Raw genomic sequence first — 15,281 nt, forward strand, 5'->3', positions numbered from 1 at the left:
TGTTTTGAGTGAATTTAGTGATTATTTAATGTATGCATTCTCTGCTCATTATATGTAAAGTTTTATTTATAGCTATTAGTTTGAGCTTATTAATTAAATTATTCAGCTTTGATATTGGTGATGCTTTTTCTTCTTCACCTACCTGCTTCTTAGCATATGCTAGAACTCTCTGACCACAGTGGTTTATTTGTCTCTTTCTCCTGATTCTTTTGCTTTTTTAATAAAAATCATTCTCTAATGCTAAAAAAAAAAAAAAAAAAAAAAAAAAAAAAATTATATACTTCTTTCTTTAAGTTTGTAACTTGGCCTTCTCCTTTGGGCTCTCCCCCAATAAAATTCTCTTTGGAAGGAGTATGAAAAAGTAACGATGATTTTATTAAAATTAACACAGGTCACATGGAAAGGGATTATACTTCACAGTGTATAGCATTTATTTAAACATTTTCATTATAAAAGACAAATACAAAACAGAACTAAAATACAAATCAAAAAGAAAAATATCCATTATATTTGCCCCCTTTCTGGGCTCATGTCCTTCAGGTGTTCCCCTTCCCTTTTCTTCCCTCTGACTCTATAATTCTTGCCTCCATCCTGTGTTACCCCAACCACTCCGTTCAACACTACTAAAACCATCACCAGTCTCTCTTGGTTTATTGTGTTTAGCAATTCAGCTCCATCCCAGATTCTTGCTCCAAACCATATGATTTAACCCACCAAAAATTAAAATTCAGTGTATCAAAGGCCATTTTGATGAGGAGAGACATGTTGGTTATGCTAAGAATAATCCAGCATCTAGGTACCATCTTTCTGAGGAGGCAATTGGGCTTACACATTTAATAGTGTAATATATTTCAATTCAAAATAAGACATTTTTATATTGAAAGAGGAAAGAGACAAAATTGCATTTTTTTTTCTGGTTATCTAGAGTCACGAATGACAACTTGAATTAATTGACTGGATCTATGTTTTTATTCTAGGTTTTAGTCCATTTCAATCAGTTTCAGCATCTCTCATGGGCAGCCACTCTGACTACTGCCAGCCGGACACCATCACTTAATTCAGTTCTGGTCTAAGGTCATGACAAGAAAAAACGCTGAACTTTCTTGGAAAATCAATGCACTGTCATGTTCTTTTTATCTTTGAATGACTTGTTGACAATGCTTCCTCTCTACACACATCTACACACAGAAAAGGGTCTCATTTTAACATAAATTATATAATGTTTTAGATGATATTAGTAGTGACTAATTACATGATTAGTAATGACAATCGTCTAAGCCCAGCTAACTCATGAGGGAGAAAATATGTAACTTAATATTATATCATTCATCTTTACTTATATTTCAAGTCTACACATCTCTTCTGATAGCAGGAAATACTATAAGCTTAATCCTAGGTTACTTCAGGCATAGTCACTTTTGGAATTTCTCCGATTTTTGTATCTCTCTGTGGCATCATCTAAGTTCTAGAGAGCTCATATGGGATGAATTATCTGGTCTGTGACCATCGGCTCTGTCCACTCTGGTATCTGCTGAGATTCTCTCACTGAGGCTGGTCTGTACGCCTGGTATCTTCCTTCTGTTGGCTTTTCCATATAAGATGCCAGTTTGGTCATAGCCTGCCTCTTCCACATCCTAGTTGAGTGAAGTCTTCAGATCTGCCATCCCTCTCACACATAATCCTGCACCTTCTTGGTGGCCAATGGAAAGCTGGAACTGTTCCAAGCCATTCTGGATCTTCATAAATTTCAGTGGAGGTCTGTGGAGAAATTTGATTGGAAGTCTGTTCTGACTTTAAAAATCCATGCAGCCAATTCTGTTCTAGTTCTCCAGTATCTGGAAGATAAGGCTGTTACTGCTGCTTGAATGGGAAGCAGGCCATTGCACCCTCTACACTTGAATCCCTAAATTAGCTGTTTGTATAGGCACACACACCCCAACCCTTGAAGAACTGGTCCTGAGCGAGGCAGGGTGTGAGCCCACAAGAGCATCTAAATCTCTGAAAATTCCTTTCTCAGTCTATTTGAGTATTTTAAAAGTCCAGTGCGTAGCAATTAACCAACAAAGACTCTTGTTCTGTTTTACTTCCCATCACAAACCCCCACAGCTTAGCTTCCATCTAAAATTAAAGGAGAGGGATAGGGCAAAGAAAAAAAAAGAAAAACGAATATTTGAAATAAAAAAGCACGTAAATTTATATCACTGCAAGTAAGAACTGGGTTTGTAGTCGTGGTTCTTTTACTAATCCACCATATGGCACTGAATCATTTAACCTTTCTGAGGATTAGTTTCCTCCTTTTTAAATCAAAGGTGTTGAACGAGGTGATTTTTAGAGTCCTTACCAGCGCTAACCTTCTGTGAGTACATGTTTGCCGACTACAAACACATTCAAAGTCCGGAGTTGACAAATTGCATTGATAATCATCCCCGCACAGCTTGAAGAGGATGACATTATATAATTCACATTAAAATGCTTTGAAAAGTTAAATGTACCATATAAGTAGACCTTGGTGTACAGCAATTTGATGTCCAGCAATTTTCTTTTATAGCCTCCAGCCAATTAAATCTACTCGTATGTTATCAATTTACTACACTCATTGCCAGCAGACAGCACAAAAATGAACCTTAAGCTGCCGTTCTCCTTCTTAATGGACTCCAGGTACTAGACCCAGTATCGTCGAACCTTTCCCACTTTCCTATAACCCTCTGCCATACCTTTTCCATGGGACCAGGCAAGTGAGGCTGGGACTGCAAAATAGGCTTTGGGCCAGTGATAGCTGTCCCCGACGAAGTGTAAGGATGATGGTTGCTATCTATTGTTGCAGTTTTCTTGCTTTAAACGCTCTAAGCTATTCAAGTGAGGTGATCCCAAATGCTATTTGGGGTAATGGTACGTTACCTCCCTAACAGCTCCTTCCAAGAGTTCTACGTGATTTTTGCTCATGTTCATGAAAAGCTAGGGCTCTGAAGTTGGACAGACTAGAACTAAATCCACACTTGACTCTTATTGCCTTGGTAGCCACCTTGGACAGGTTGCTTGGCTCTTTGAGCCTCAATTGTTTGTCTTTTTAAAATGTTGATTTAAAAAAAAAACACAACAACTTACCCAACGGAGAGTAATGAGGGAGGATTAGAGATTAATGTTAATACATGTACCAGCTGTCGAGTGCTTGGCACATTGTGGCCCCTCCGTGCTTGGTCAGTTCCACCTCTTGTCAGGGCTGCCACTGGGTGTGGGGGGCCCTGGGCAGGTATTTTGTATGGGGCCTCTGTCTGTGCAAGCAATTTGATTTGAAACAGTTATTACAAAATGTGTTGGCACATGTAAGATATATTGATTTACTGATAAAGATTTAGAGTAATAAGAAGAGGTACCTACGGACTTGTTTATTATCCAGTCAGTGCACATGAAGATTCTTTGTGGTATCCAGAGACCATGTCTTTCTATTTAGGTCCAAGACCACTTCTAGTGACTTTTATTGTTGCACACATCATCCTGTCTAATTTCGTATCTCCCACTGTGAGAAAAGAGGTAGCAACACTGTTATTACAGACAATGTCATGCTCTTCAGAACCTGCCTTTGTATTTTGTATTGAAACCAACTAGGCCCCCTGCCTCTGTAATTCTCTAATATCATTGGTTTAGTGCTGGCTCCATCATTACTCATGACACTGCCCCTTTCCTCTTGTGGCCCATGAAGCATTGCCATGAGTGTTGGCTACCCATGATCGTCTCGAAGGTTGTTACTGAGCTTTGTTGATGGTGACCACAAATGCATGTGTACTCAGAGTATGCAAAGAGGTGTGACCAAGAATTTATTTTCTCGTCAAGTTTATCATTTGAACTTTTATAGACTAAAATGTAGAACCACGTATCTTCCAACTATGTCTCTTTGGGCCTCACGAAATCATGGCATTCCTGGAATGTGATCACTTTCAGTGTTGCCCACACTCCTTCCTTCCACATGTCGCCACCCGTGAGGAGGATAAGGGAGGTATTTCATGGCCAGAGTGAGAGGAATGTCTGTCCTTCCTGAGCATGATTTAGGAAGGCTTAGTGTGCTGAGATGTGAAGCAAGAGAGGACTTGATCAGAAGGGCCAGTGGTGTTGTGAGTGACAGCCCCGAAAGCCCTCACGTTCTCAGAAGAGACAGGCCTGGCCCCCCCAGGATGCCTGACTCTGGTGCTGAGCTTGCATGCAGAGTTGGTGTGACCACCCTGGGTGCCGGTGGAGGGGGGTTGTAGATTGAAGGACAGTCAGCATATACCTGCTCCCCTTGGGTGCTGTAGACTAGAGAAGGTAACTTGGGTATGACACAGATGGGTGAGGGCTCATGCACATGGCCCAAGGATTGGCAGTGGACTTACAGTGTCCCTTATTTCGTACTCAGTGTGAGTGTCACCCACAATCAGCATGTTAATGCCATTCTGGGGACACACATTCACACCATTCCACAAAACGAATAACCATATTGGCAGCAGGAGTGGTACGCTCATCAGGATGCCCGTCTGGAATGGCGAGCTAGTTACTGGCTCCTGGAAAACCCAATAGGCCTCATGCTCCTTGTGATCTCTGATCAACCTCACATCTTTGGGAGGCTGACAGGTTGGAAAGCTCCCCCACGGAGGAAACTAGGGACTGGAGCCCACTAGGTTCCTGGCTGGGCCTGGCGCTTTAGCATAGATGACATTGCATGTTCTAATAAACATGTTAAAAATTTAATGTTGAACTCTGCGACCCTTCAGTACGGTTTCAGAAATTATGAGGCTAATATCCTGAGTTGGAAAGTTAATGTTGTCTTAGTATAAATTCCTTGAGATACAGGAATTGACCATTTTTATTTCTAGGCTCCAGGCTCAGGCATCTACTGGGAAGATGATAGGAATATGAGAAAAATAACTGTTGGGACTAGAAAATGGAAAGATTTTTAGGTGACTAAATTGACTGAATTGAAAATACAAAATCTCTGTCTAGTATGAGATACTATTTTACATTTTCTTCATACAAACTCAGGTGTATGAAGCATAGAATATAGCAGTTTACCTAGATTGAAATTCCTATCATCAATACATTGTTAACAATAGGAAATCCCATGTTAAAAAAAAACAAAGATTAGGCCATTTTACCTTAAGACTGTAGTGCTGACTTGATGCCTGGCTGACACCATCTCTGGCCTTTCTCTTCTTAACTCCAGTAGAATGTTCCCTTCTAGTATCTGCCCATACCTATTCTTTTCTGAAGAAGAAAGATTCACAGAATATCCTGACATCTACATTTTCAATAAATTTCATGTTAAATATTCTGACAAGACTAAAATATAAAACAGTGAAATATATTTTCCATTAATCTTCTTTTGTCATTGATAAATAATCAAGCTTTTTAAATTATTGAGATAAAACGCATTTCAGACAAAAATATATCCTTTTACGATGTGTTTCATTTACTAGTTAATATATGTTATGTCCAGACTAAGGCTTCCAAAATATATTTGGTAATTCAAATGTTTAATGAATCAAATAATACTTTATTAGGCATAATACACAAGACCGTAATAAAGATAACATTTGCTTTAATTGTCTTTACCATCTATGGCCAGGAGGACAATATTTCTGAATTATTCATATTTCTAAATTTATTTTTTTAATGTGATATATTGGTACATGGCAAAAGACAGAAGTTCAGGAAAATTAAACCACAGATAAGGGCCAGAAATTAATGAGTTAGAGGATAGAAAAACTAGAACACCTAATTAATAAATAAAATGATTGTGTTTTGGAAAAGATCAGCAAAATAGCTCAAAATAGCTAACTTGATGAAGGAAAAAAGGAAAAACCAGAAAAATACAAAATGAAATGATAAGGGAGGAAATAACATTGAAACAGAAGAAATTTTTTAAAAAAATCATAAGATACTGTTTTGCAGACTCCTATACAAATAAATTTGAAAATCTAGGCCAAATTGATAATTTCTTAAGGAAATACAGATTATAGACATGAAACTTATTAGAGTTAACAAGCTTATATAGACCATTTTCCATAAAGGAATTAAAGAAAATTATTAAGCAGCTACCCCACGTAAAGCACCAGGCCCAGATGGTTTCACAGGTGAATTATACCAAATTTCACTGTATTATGTAAAGGAGGCTCAATGTATATGTCCCTCCTGTTGTTTTTTTGTGTTTTTTATTTTTTTAAAGATTTTTATTAAAATATAGCTAACATACAACATTACATTAGTTTTAGGTGAATAACCATAGTTATTCAATGTTTGTATACCTAAAGAAGTGATCACCACAGTAAGTCCAGCGACCATCTGACTCCATGCTATCACAATATTATTGACTATATTCTCTATGCTATATATTACATTTCCATGACTTATTTGTTTTATACCTGAAAATTTGGACCTATTATTCCCCTTCACCTTTCCCCCCTTTTTAATTTTAAATTACAGTTGATCTTCAATATTATTTAATATTAATTTCAGGTGTACAGCACAGTGGTTACACATTTATATAAAAGAAATTATCCCCCTGACTAGTCTAGTACTCACCTGGCACTCTACATAGTTATTAATATTATCATATTACTGACTATATAACCTATGCTTTACTTTACATCCCATGACTATTTTGTAATTATCAGTTTGTACTTCTCACTCCCTTCATATTTTATACCCTGCCCCCAACCCCTTCCCATACATCACTACAACAAATCTAGAACCCATCTGACACCATACATAGTTACTACAATATTATTGACTACATTCCTTATGCTACACCCTACTTCCCCATGATTTTTGTGTAACAACGATTTGTGCTTCTTAATCCCTTCCACTTTTTCATGCATCCCAACCCCCTCCCATCTGAAAACCATCAAAATGTTCTCTGTATCTATGAGTTTGTTTCTGTTTTGTTTATTTTGTTCTTTGGATTCCACATGTAAGCAAAATCACATTTCATCTGTCTTCCTCTGTCTTACACTCCACTCAGCACAGTACCCTCCAGGTCCATCCATGCCACCGCAGATGGCAAGAACCCATTCCCTTCCCTGGCTGAGCAATATTCCATTGTACATATATACTGCCACCTGTTTATCCATTCTTCTATCAACAGACACCCAGGCTGCCTCCACATCTTGGCCATTGTAAACAATGCTGCAATGAACATATGGCGTTTGGGTTTTTTCAGATAAATACCCTGAAGTGGGATTACTGGGTCCTTCTTTGTCTCTTGTTATAGGCTTTGTTTTAAAGTTTATTTTGTCTGGTATAAGTATTGCTACTTCAGATGTTTTGTTTCTTTTTCATTTTCACGAAATATCTTTTCTATCCATTTACGGACCATTTGTGTGTGTTTTTCAATCTGAAGTGAGTCTCTTATAGGTAGCATATGTAGGGTCTTGTTTTCTTATCCATTCAGCCCTCCTATGTCTTTTGAGCATTTAATCCATTTACATTGAAAGTAATTGTTGATAGATATGTAGGTATTGCCATTTTATTATTCATAATTTTGATCTTTTTTTTTTTCCATCTTGAAGAAGTCGCACTAACATTCCTTGTCATAGGAAACACCTGGTTTGGTGATAATAAACTCCTTTAGTTTTTTCTTGTCTGAGAAGTTCTTTATCTGTCCTTCGATTCTAAGTGATAACTTTGTTAGATAGAGTAATCTTGGTTGTACGTCCTTGCTTTTCATCACATTGAATATTTTGTGCTAACCCCTTCTGGCCTGCAAAGTTTCTATTGAGAAATCAGCTGACAGGCTTATGGGGACTCCCTTATAAGTTACTAGTTGCCTTTCTCTTGCTGCTTTTAGGACTCTATGTTTGTCTTTAACCTTTTCCATTCTTATTATAATGTGGCTTGGTGTGGGCTTGGTGTGGGCTGTTTGAGTTCATCTTGTTTGGGACTCTCGGCGCTTCCTGTCTATTTCCTTTACCAGGTTAGGAAAATTTTCGTCATTATTTCTTCAAATAGGTTCTCAATCCCTTGCTTTCTCTCTTTTCCTTCTGGAACCCCTATGATGCAATTGTTGTTATGTGCGATGTTGTCCCAGAGATCTCTTCAACTATCCTTATTTTTTTTGGATTCTTTTTTCTTTTTGCTGTTCTGACTAGATGTTCTCTGCTACCTTGTCTTCCAGATCGGTGATTCGATCCTCTGCTCCATCTAGTCTGCTGGTGATTCCCTCTAGTGTATTCTTCATTTCAGTTATTGTACTCTTCACTTCTGACTGGTTCTTTTTTTTACAGTTTCTGTGTCCTTTTTTATGCTGCTATCTCTCTGTTGAAATTCTCACTAAGTTCCTTGAGCATCCTTATAACCCGTGTTTTGAACTCTGTATCTGGTAGATTGCTTGCCTTCATTTTGTTTAGTTCTTTTTCTGGAGTTTTCTCTTGTTCTGTCATTTGGTATATATTTCTTTGTTTCCATATTTTGGTTGCCTCTTTGTTTGTTTTTGTGTATTATGTAGGGCTGCTATGTCTTCTTGTCTTGGCCAGGTGGCCTTATGTAGCAGGTGTCCTGTGGGGCCCAGTGACACAGTATCCCTGGTCACCTGCACAGAGTGCTCCAAGAGTGTCCCTTGTGTGGGTTATAATTGAGCCTTGGTTGCTATTGGTATATCAGTAGGTAGGATTGACCCTCAGGCTGACTGGATGTGGGGTTTTACCCACATCCACAGCTTATAAGCTGCTGTTCGGCATTACGGGCTGCTTATCCCACTGAATGGGTTTCACCCCAGTGGGCTCTGGTGTCTGTTGATATCGCCCTTTGTGTGTGCTGCTTGTGGGCTAATTGGATGGTGCTTTGCTGTGGTCTGAAGCCAACCTACAAGTATGTTTGTTCTGGGGCCTCTTATGAGAGGCTCTGGTGCAGACCCAGGTCATCCACTGGCTGGTAGGAGCTACAAAGCAATCCACGGTTTTTTGCTGCCTGTGCTAACCTTGGAGGTGTATGGGAGAGGCCATGCTGTGAACCAAGGACATCTGCCACCAGTACTGAGCCTGGGATAGCTCCACAAAATGCCAGGACACCCTGAGGCCTGCTGCCACCTGCCAGCTTCCTTAAGGTTCAGCCACTGTTAAAGACTCATGTTGTATGCAAGTCAGGTGAGACATAGTCTCAGGGAATGACTATAGTGGGAAGAGTTGTCACCAGGTTAATGTAAATTCTGGTTTGGTGCCAGTGCTGAGCCTGAAGCTACTCAGCAAAAGTCTCAGAGCACACTGAGACCAGTCACTACCTGCCTGGGGTCTGTTGGACTCTGATAATTTTCCAAGAAAGAGTGCAATGCAGGTGGAGTTGGTTGCTTTTGGAGAAAGTGCCTCTGGCATTAGGCGAGTTTGGGTGGGTTGGATGGGGTCTCAGTGGGTCAGCAGGGTGGAGCTGCAGACCTCACCAGACCAATCAGATTGAGATTTGGCTGTAAGCATAGGGAGACGGCTCAACACAGTAAATATGGCAACTGCCTGCTGGCTGCATGGGAGAAGGACCCCACACAGGAAAAATGCCAACTGTCCTCCAGCTCTTGTTTCGAAGCCACACAACTCAGTCTGCCCCCCATATGTCTTCAACACCCCTCGAGTTACTGTCCTTCCTCTGGAGCCCAAGGTGAGTGTCTGGGAGTGAGAGAGTCTGTGCGCTGGCCCTTTAAGAGGTTGTCTGGGTTTCCCGTCAACTTCAGTCTCACTGGATTGTTGTGACTGCATTGTTTTTTCACAGCCAGATGTTGTGGGGGCTCCTCTTCCTGGTACCAGTACTCTGGGTTGGGGAATGTGGTGTGGGGTTGGGGTCCCTCGCTCCTCTGGGGGGAAAACTCCATGGCTGAGATATCCCTTCTTGTTCTTAACTGCCACATGGAGGTTTGGGATTAGCCAGGTCCATGTCTCTGCCCCTCCTTCTAGTCTCAACGTGGCTTTTTTTTTTTTTTTTTTCATATCCTTAATTATAAAACTTCTGTTCAGCTAGACTTCAGGTGGTTCTCCAGGTTGATTGTTCTATAATTTAGTTGCAATTTTAATTTGTTCACGGAAGGAAGCAGGCACAGTGTTTATCTACTCTGCCATCTTAGATCTCACCCCCCTCCTATCCTTTATTAGTGCCATTAATATAATCTGGCATTATTTGGGACATGTATTTCTTAGAGGAACTCAGGAAATGTCATACATTCCACTTGCTACAGCATGGGAAATTAGTTTTTCTAAAAGGCTATATTTTACTTGCTTAAAATGTACTATTTGCTAATGTTATAATTTTTCCTAAGAGAGAGACAAAAATCATAAAATTGATAAGTATGAAATGATTGATTTCATACCAAATAGGGGAATCTGACCAATGGTTTCACCCTCAGAAATAACACCAAGACATCTGGGGTTCCTGTTACTTCCTATTCTTCAAGGTCTGTGGGCATGATGTTAACCGTGTGTAAACCACACTGTCCCGATGAATTTCTGTAAAATAAATCATACAATTTGTCAGAAGCATAAATAAATCTGAGTCTAGATGGTGAGGGCATACCGCAGTACTGCTAGGTTAAAGCAAATACTTGCAGTATTCATAAAAATAGACAAATATATTTAGCTGACATAGTTTCCTACCATGTGCCAGGAGTTGCATTAATTTGCCTCAAGAAGAAAACCACAGTTGAAACACAAACAGCAATTCAGGTCGTCACCTGATTAGGTTTGTAATAATCCTGCCATTCTCCAAGACTTTTCAGGGTTTTTAAGTCCCTATCTGTGGAATTTAATGAGGATGTGATCAGAAGGTACCAATCTTGCAGTTGTATCACAAAATTATTTTACTCGGAATTTTTTAGTTTGAAAGGAAAGAAGAGACTGAGGGACTTATTTCATGGGTAAGGGAGTCTTCTAGTTGCTTAAGGTATGTGTTCCAACTAGACAATAAGGGGCTTGGGAAACTACCACTAATAATATTGAAGATCCCTTTGAGTCTACCATAAAGTAAACTTAGCACAGACATACTTTTCTACCAGTTAATGCTCATTATGTAATGCTTTTGAGCTGACCTGGAATCCCGGACCTCTGGAAATGAATGTCATCTCTCATCGAGTAGCCAACAATCCTTCCTTACTCGAGGGTTCCTTTACGAAAAAGTAGGATGAAGGGACACACATGTGTGTTATCACAATGTCTCTCTGTCAAGAGTTTAGTTCAGCTTCTCCATGGTACTGCTGCCTTGGCATCCATTTTATTTGGCCAAGCATCCTGCAGTGACCTTAAACTAACAGTAGCCCTCTCAAGCAAGGACATGCCCTGGATAGCAGCCCACAGAGTCACAAGCAAATGTAACTTCCTGATAAGATTTCTCCAACAGCCCTTGTGATCAACAGTTTCCCTTCATCCCAGCATCTTCCTCTTATGTGCCACTTAAATAAAACCCCAGTGTGGAGCTTGCTGAAACCTTCCTCTTTAGGTTTGAATTGACTAATCTGACCTCATCCTGGGAACCCCAGAACACTACCCACAGGCCCTAAAAAAGGCATGTGCCCAGGGCCAGCCTCTCTCTGTCAGCACTCTGCCTTGGCCTCCCCACGTAATCCTCAGGAAGTGTGCCAGGTACTTCCTCCATGACCTGCAAGTGATCAACTTCTCTATTTCACTCTCTTGTGGTCTGTTGTTGAACTGCAGCAGCTCACCATCTGGAACCCTGTGTTCCACTTAAGAAGTGTTAATTCCACAAATTCATAACACTCCTCAATGGGATCTGACCTCGTTTTTATCCAAAGTGCTCGGAATCTTGACCTGACTCAAACCTAATTATGATGGGGAAACTGACCTTAAAATGGTTCCCTGCCATGTGGAACTGAGCTAAAATGGTGGCCCCAGCGGAGAGAGAAGTCCCCGGCCTAAGCGCCAGTCCACTTCCGCATAACCCCCTCCAAGCCATACCTTGAGCCAATCACCAGACGACACCTACCCCTTCCCCAACTCAAGGAAGTCCCCAATCCATAAAAACCTGCTCCAAACCTTGCTAGGGGCTCAGTCTTTTGGGAAGGATCCCGCTGAGCCCTCCGGCGTAATAAAGCTGACTCTCTTAACTCTCTGAGTGCTGCTTGGATTTCCCGTCTTGGATTCTGCAACAACTAGAGACTGGGACTTTCTACTGTTGTTACTGAAATCAGGCCTCTGTTCAGCAGACTTAGAATTTGGGGTTTTTACACTTAGATAAGACTGAATTGACTTTCTGATTATTTTATTTTGGGGGCCCTGGAATAAGGTAGGGTATTTTGGTTTTTTGTTAGTTTTTGTTTTTGACAACATGGAAAATTCAATCTAGCATTTTTGTCTCCAAACTTTTTCAAGTCTGTCTTCCAAATTAAACCAAGATTTTTCTGGTCGTTTTTGCCATTCAAGGTCTGTGTTCAGTTTAAGTTGTATTAGAGAGCCTAGAAAATGTTTCGATCTAAATGGAGCTACCATGTTGGATACAGAAACTCTAGTAAGTTCATATATATATATATATATATATATATATATATATATATATATATATATATATATATAAAATTAGCCTAATCCAAAATTGTCTCACCATCTTTGGTTAAGCACTCAAAATATCCATTTCCCCAGACACTTTAAATTCATGAGTTCCTGAAATAATTTTTACTCGAATTTTTCATTTTATCACCTAAGCAGAATTGAGAGTTGTTTTTTTGTTTAATCTGCTTTTTTAAAAGCAGTAAGGCAGAAGTGGCAGTTTTACCCTTGTTTCAAGGGAGGCACATTTTATTCAGCTAAAAGAGGAACAATAAAAATGATTTCAGATGGATTCATTAGCCCAGGGTTCTTGAAAGCTTCAAAATCCTCTCAGATTTCATTGTTTCAGTTATCAAAATCTCACTCTTATCTGATCAAAGCTCTAACTCTTACTTAAAAGACTTGGCAAGGTTATCAATCCAAAGGCTGCTATAATTGAGCAACTCAAAAAAATTCAATCTCCCAGTTTGATTTTTAGTGATCTCTGACCAACTGCTATAGTCAGTAAGGTTTTTGTTTTCCTTTTTTTTAGCTCTGTGTTGGGAAGGCTAATAGTTTCATTCTGTGTCTTGAGTGAGCATTTTACCATGTAAGCTTGTTTGCTCGAGCTGTAAGTTACCCAATGACATGAGGATCCAATACTCCGCCCCACTACCGGGCAATCCTTATCCCCTTTAAGCTGCTGGACTAACACCCAGTCCTACAGAGCATCGTTCTCAGGGGCACGTGGCTGCAGGTGAGTAGACTTGACCACGCGACATGACAGACCATGAGCAGCTGTCTTCTCATCTGAGAGTCTTACTACATTGACTCCATCTCCTCCAAAACCCAAATCCAGATAACACATTTTTCTAAGGGTCTATTGCCTAGAGCCCAGTTTTTGTATCCAATTTTGTTAGATTTCTTTGGTCATAACCAACAAAGACCAATTACGCTTAACTTAAGGGGGGGAATAATTTATTAGAAAAAAAAGGTGTAGCTTACAAAATCAAAGGAGCAGTGTTAAAATAATCTTAGAGCAGACTAAAGTCAGAATAGTTTCAAGTATTTTAATAGCAAGGATGTACAAATTTATCATGGGACATTATGATCAGAAAACTCTCTCCAATTTTTTTTTCCCACCTCGGTGTTTCTGTGTAATAATTGAATTCCAAAGATAGAGAGTCTGATTCCCTAGCATGGGTCATGGACACACCTCTGTGTTGGTGAGGAGTAGACTGGGCCCCATGATTCCTCCAAAATTACACAAATTAGGAAAGAAGTAATCCCACTCCACCACCCAAAGAAGGGATTCTGGGAAGACTATACACATAAATGCATACATTCATATGTACAGACATGAAAGGCTGTCTACTACACATGGAAAATGATCAAGAATTCTTATTTATTTGCATGACAATTCTGGAAAAGAATCTGGATTCCTCAAATGATGATAAGTGCTCTTAGTTCAACCTCATACCTCAGCTGCCATAGTCAGAGCTTTATGTAAACTATTTCTGTGCATAGATTCCACACTTGTTTGTGAAACGGGGCCCTCACTCATGATGGCTGAGATGAAGGGGTTTGTCAATAGAAATGTTAGGCAAATTATGGAGGAGGCTGGTAATCAAGATTGCATAGTCATCTTACCACTCAACACATCATGTCAAACTCCACCAAAGATGCCAGTCCTGCTGAATTTCTAATTAGGTGATCTCTTAACTATGTGTATCCAGATATAAATGACAAATTACAACTCAACAGTTGTAGACTCTGGCTAATGCTTTGCTGCCACCACCAACTCAAGTGTTTTATTTATTTATTTTTTTTCTTCCCCCACACAAGAATTAGATATTTCTGACTGTGACGGGCCAGCCGCCACGAGTCGATGGGTTCCCGAATGGGGGAGTGGGAATGAATAAAAGACACTCTCACATATGATGGCGATCGCGGACTTCAGTGATCCTGAAGACACTAAGTTTATTTTACTGCACCCATATAAGCAGTTTGAGCACGTGCAAGTATGTATTAACATAACAAATGTAAATTCTTTAACTTTCACATAGAGGATACAACATTCACCGAAACTCTCACTTATCTTATCAATTGCCCTGATAGGCATCAGCCTTCTGTGTCCGGGAACTGGCGCTCCCACCAAATTCCTCAGCAGCTTACAAGCTCAAGCTCCCCTCAGGTGCAGGCAGAGACAATTGCCTCAGGGGGAGGAAACAGGTAGCATAAACCGAGCCATTCTGCAAAGCTCAGAGTTTCCTGTAACCATGGCTCCCCACATCTGACATGGGGACTTTGGGGGCTTTTTTCTTATAGAGAATGGCATCAGCCACTGAAACACCATTAGCTGTTCAATTTTTAAAACATTTCTCATGTGGGGCCACAGCTTGCCCCATGACACATTGTTGTAAGTTGGAAAAATGCCCCCTCTTCTGGGATGGAATCAGAAAAGCCCCTCTGAGCAACGGCAGCCACTCAGGTGTACAACTTGGCAAGCACAGCAAGAGAACTTCAGCGGGCCCTCGCCTTGTGGCCCGGGTCTTTGTGCAGTGCAGAATTTGATTTGCCATTATTGGTGGCTCTGCCCTCAGCATAATTTGGACAAACTGGAACAACTGGAAAACTTTTCTTTGGAGCCATCTGATTGGAAGTGTCAGGAAAAAGGGCCACAGAAAATCCCAAATTGGAGTCATCCAGTATTTCTACATCCATTAGATTATGGAAGAAAATTGCACCATCTTACTGGTTGAGAGACTTTTGCCATTGTGGTACCCGACTCTTGAGATGCTT

At 40.1% G+C, this 15,281-nt stretch overlaps 1 long non-coding RNA gene across 1 annotated transcript in view; it reads right to left on the reverse strand.

Moving 5' to 3' along the window:
• Window positions 1–396: 396 nt before the first annotated feature.
• The window catches only part of LOC141567262 (uncharacterized), a 75,300-nt gene continuing 60,415 nt past the window's right edge, over window positions 397–15,281 (reverse strand). The window contains exons 4-7 of the long non-coding RNA XR_012489770.1: window positions 5,127–5,235; window positions 3,379–3,517; window positions 3,106–3,272; window positions 397–2,118 (exon numbers count right to left, since the gene is read on the reverse strand). This is a non-coding gene — a long non-coding RNA (uncharacterized LOC141567262). The remainder of the gene's footprint in view (window positions 2,119–3,105; window positions 3,273–3,378; window positions 3,518–5,126; window positions 5,236–15,281) is intronic.

Source organism: Rhinolophus sinicus, linkage group LG10 (assembly GCF_036562045.2).
Source record: "Rhinolophus sinicus isolate RSC01 linkage group LG10, ASM3656204v1, whole genome shotgun sequence".
NCBI lineage: Eukaryota > Metazoa > Chordata > Mammalia > Chiroptera > Rhinolophidae > Rhinolophus > Rhinolophus sinicus.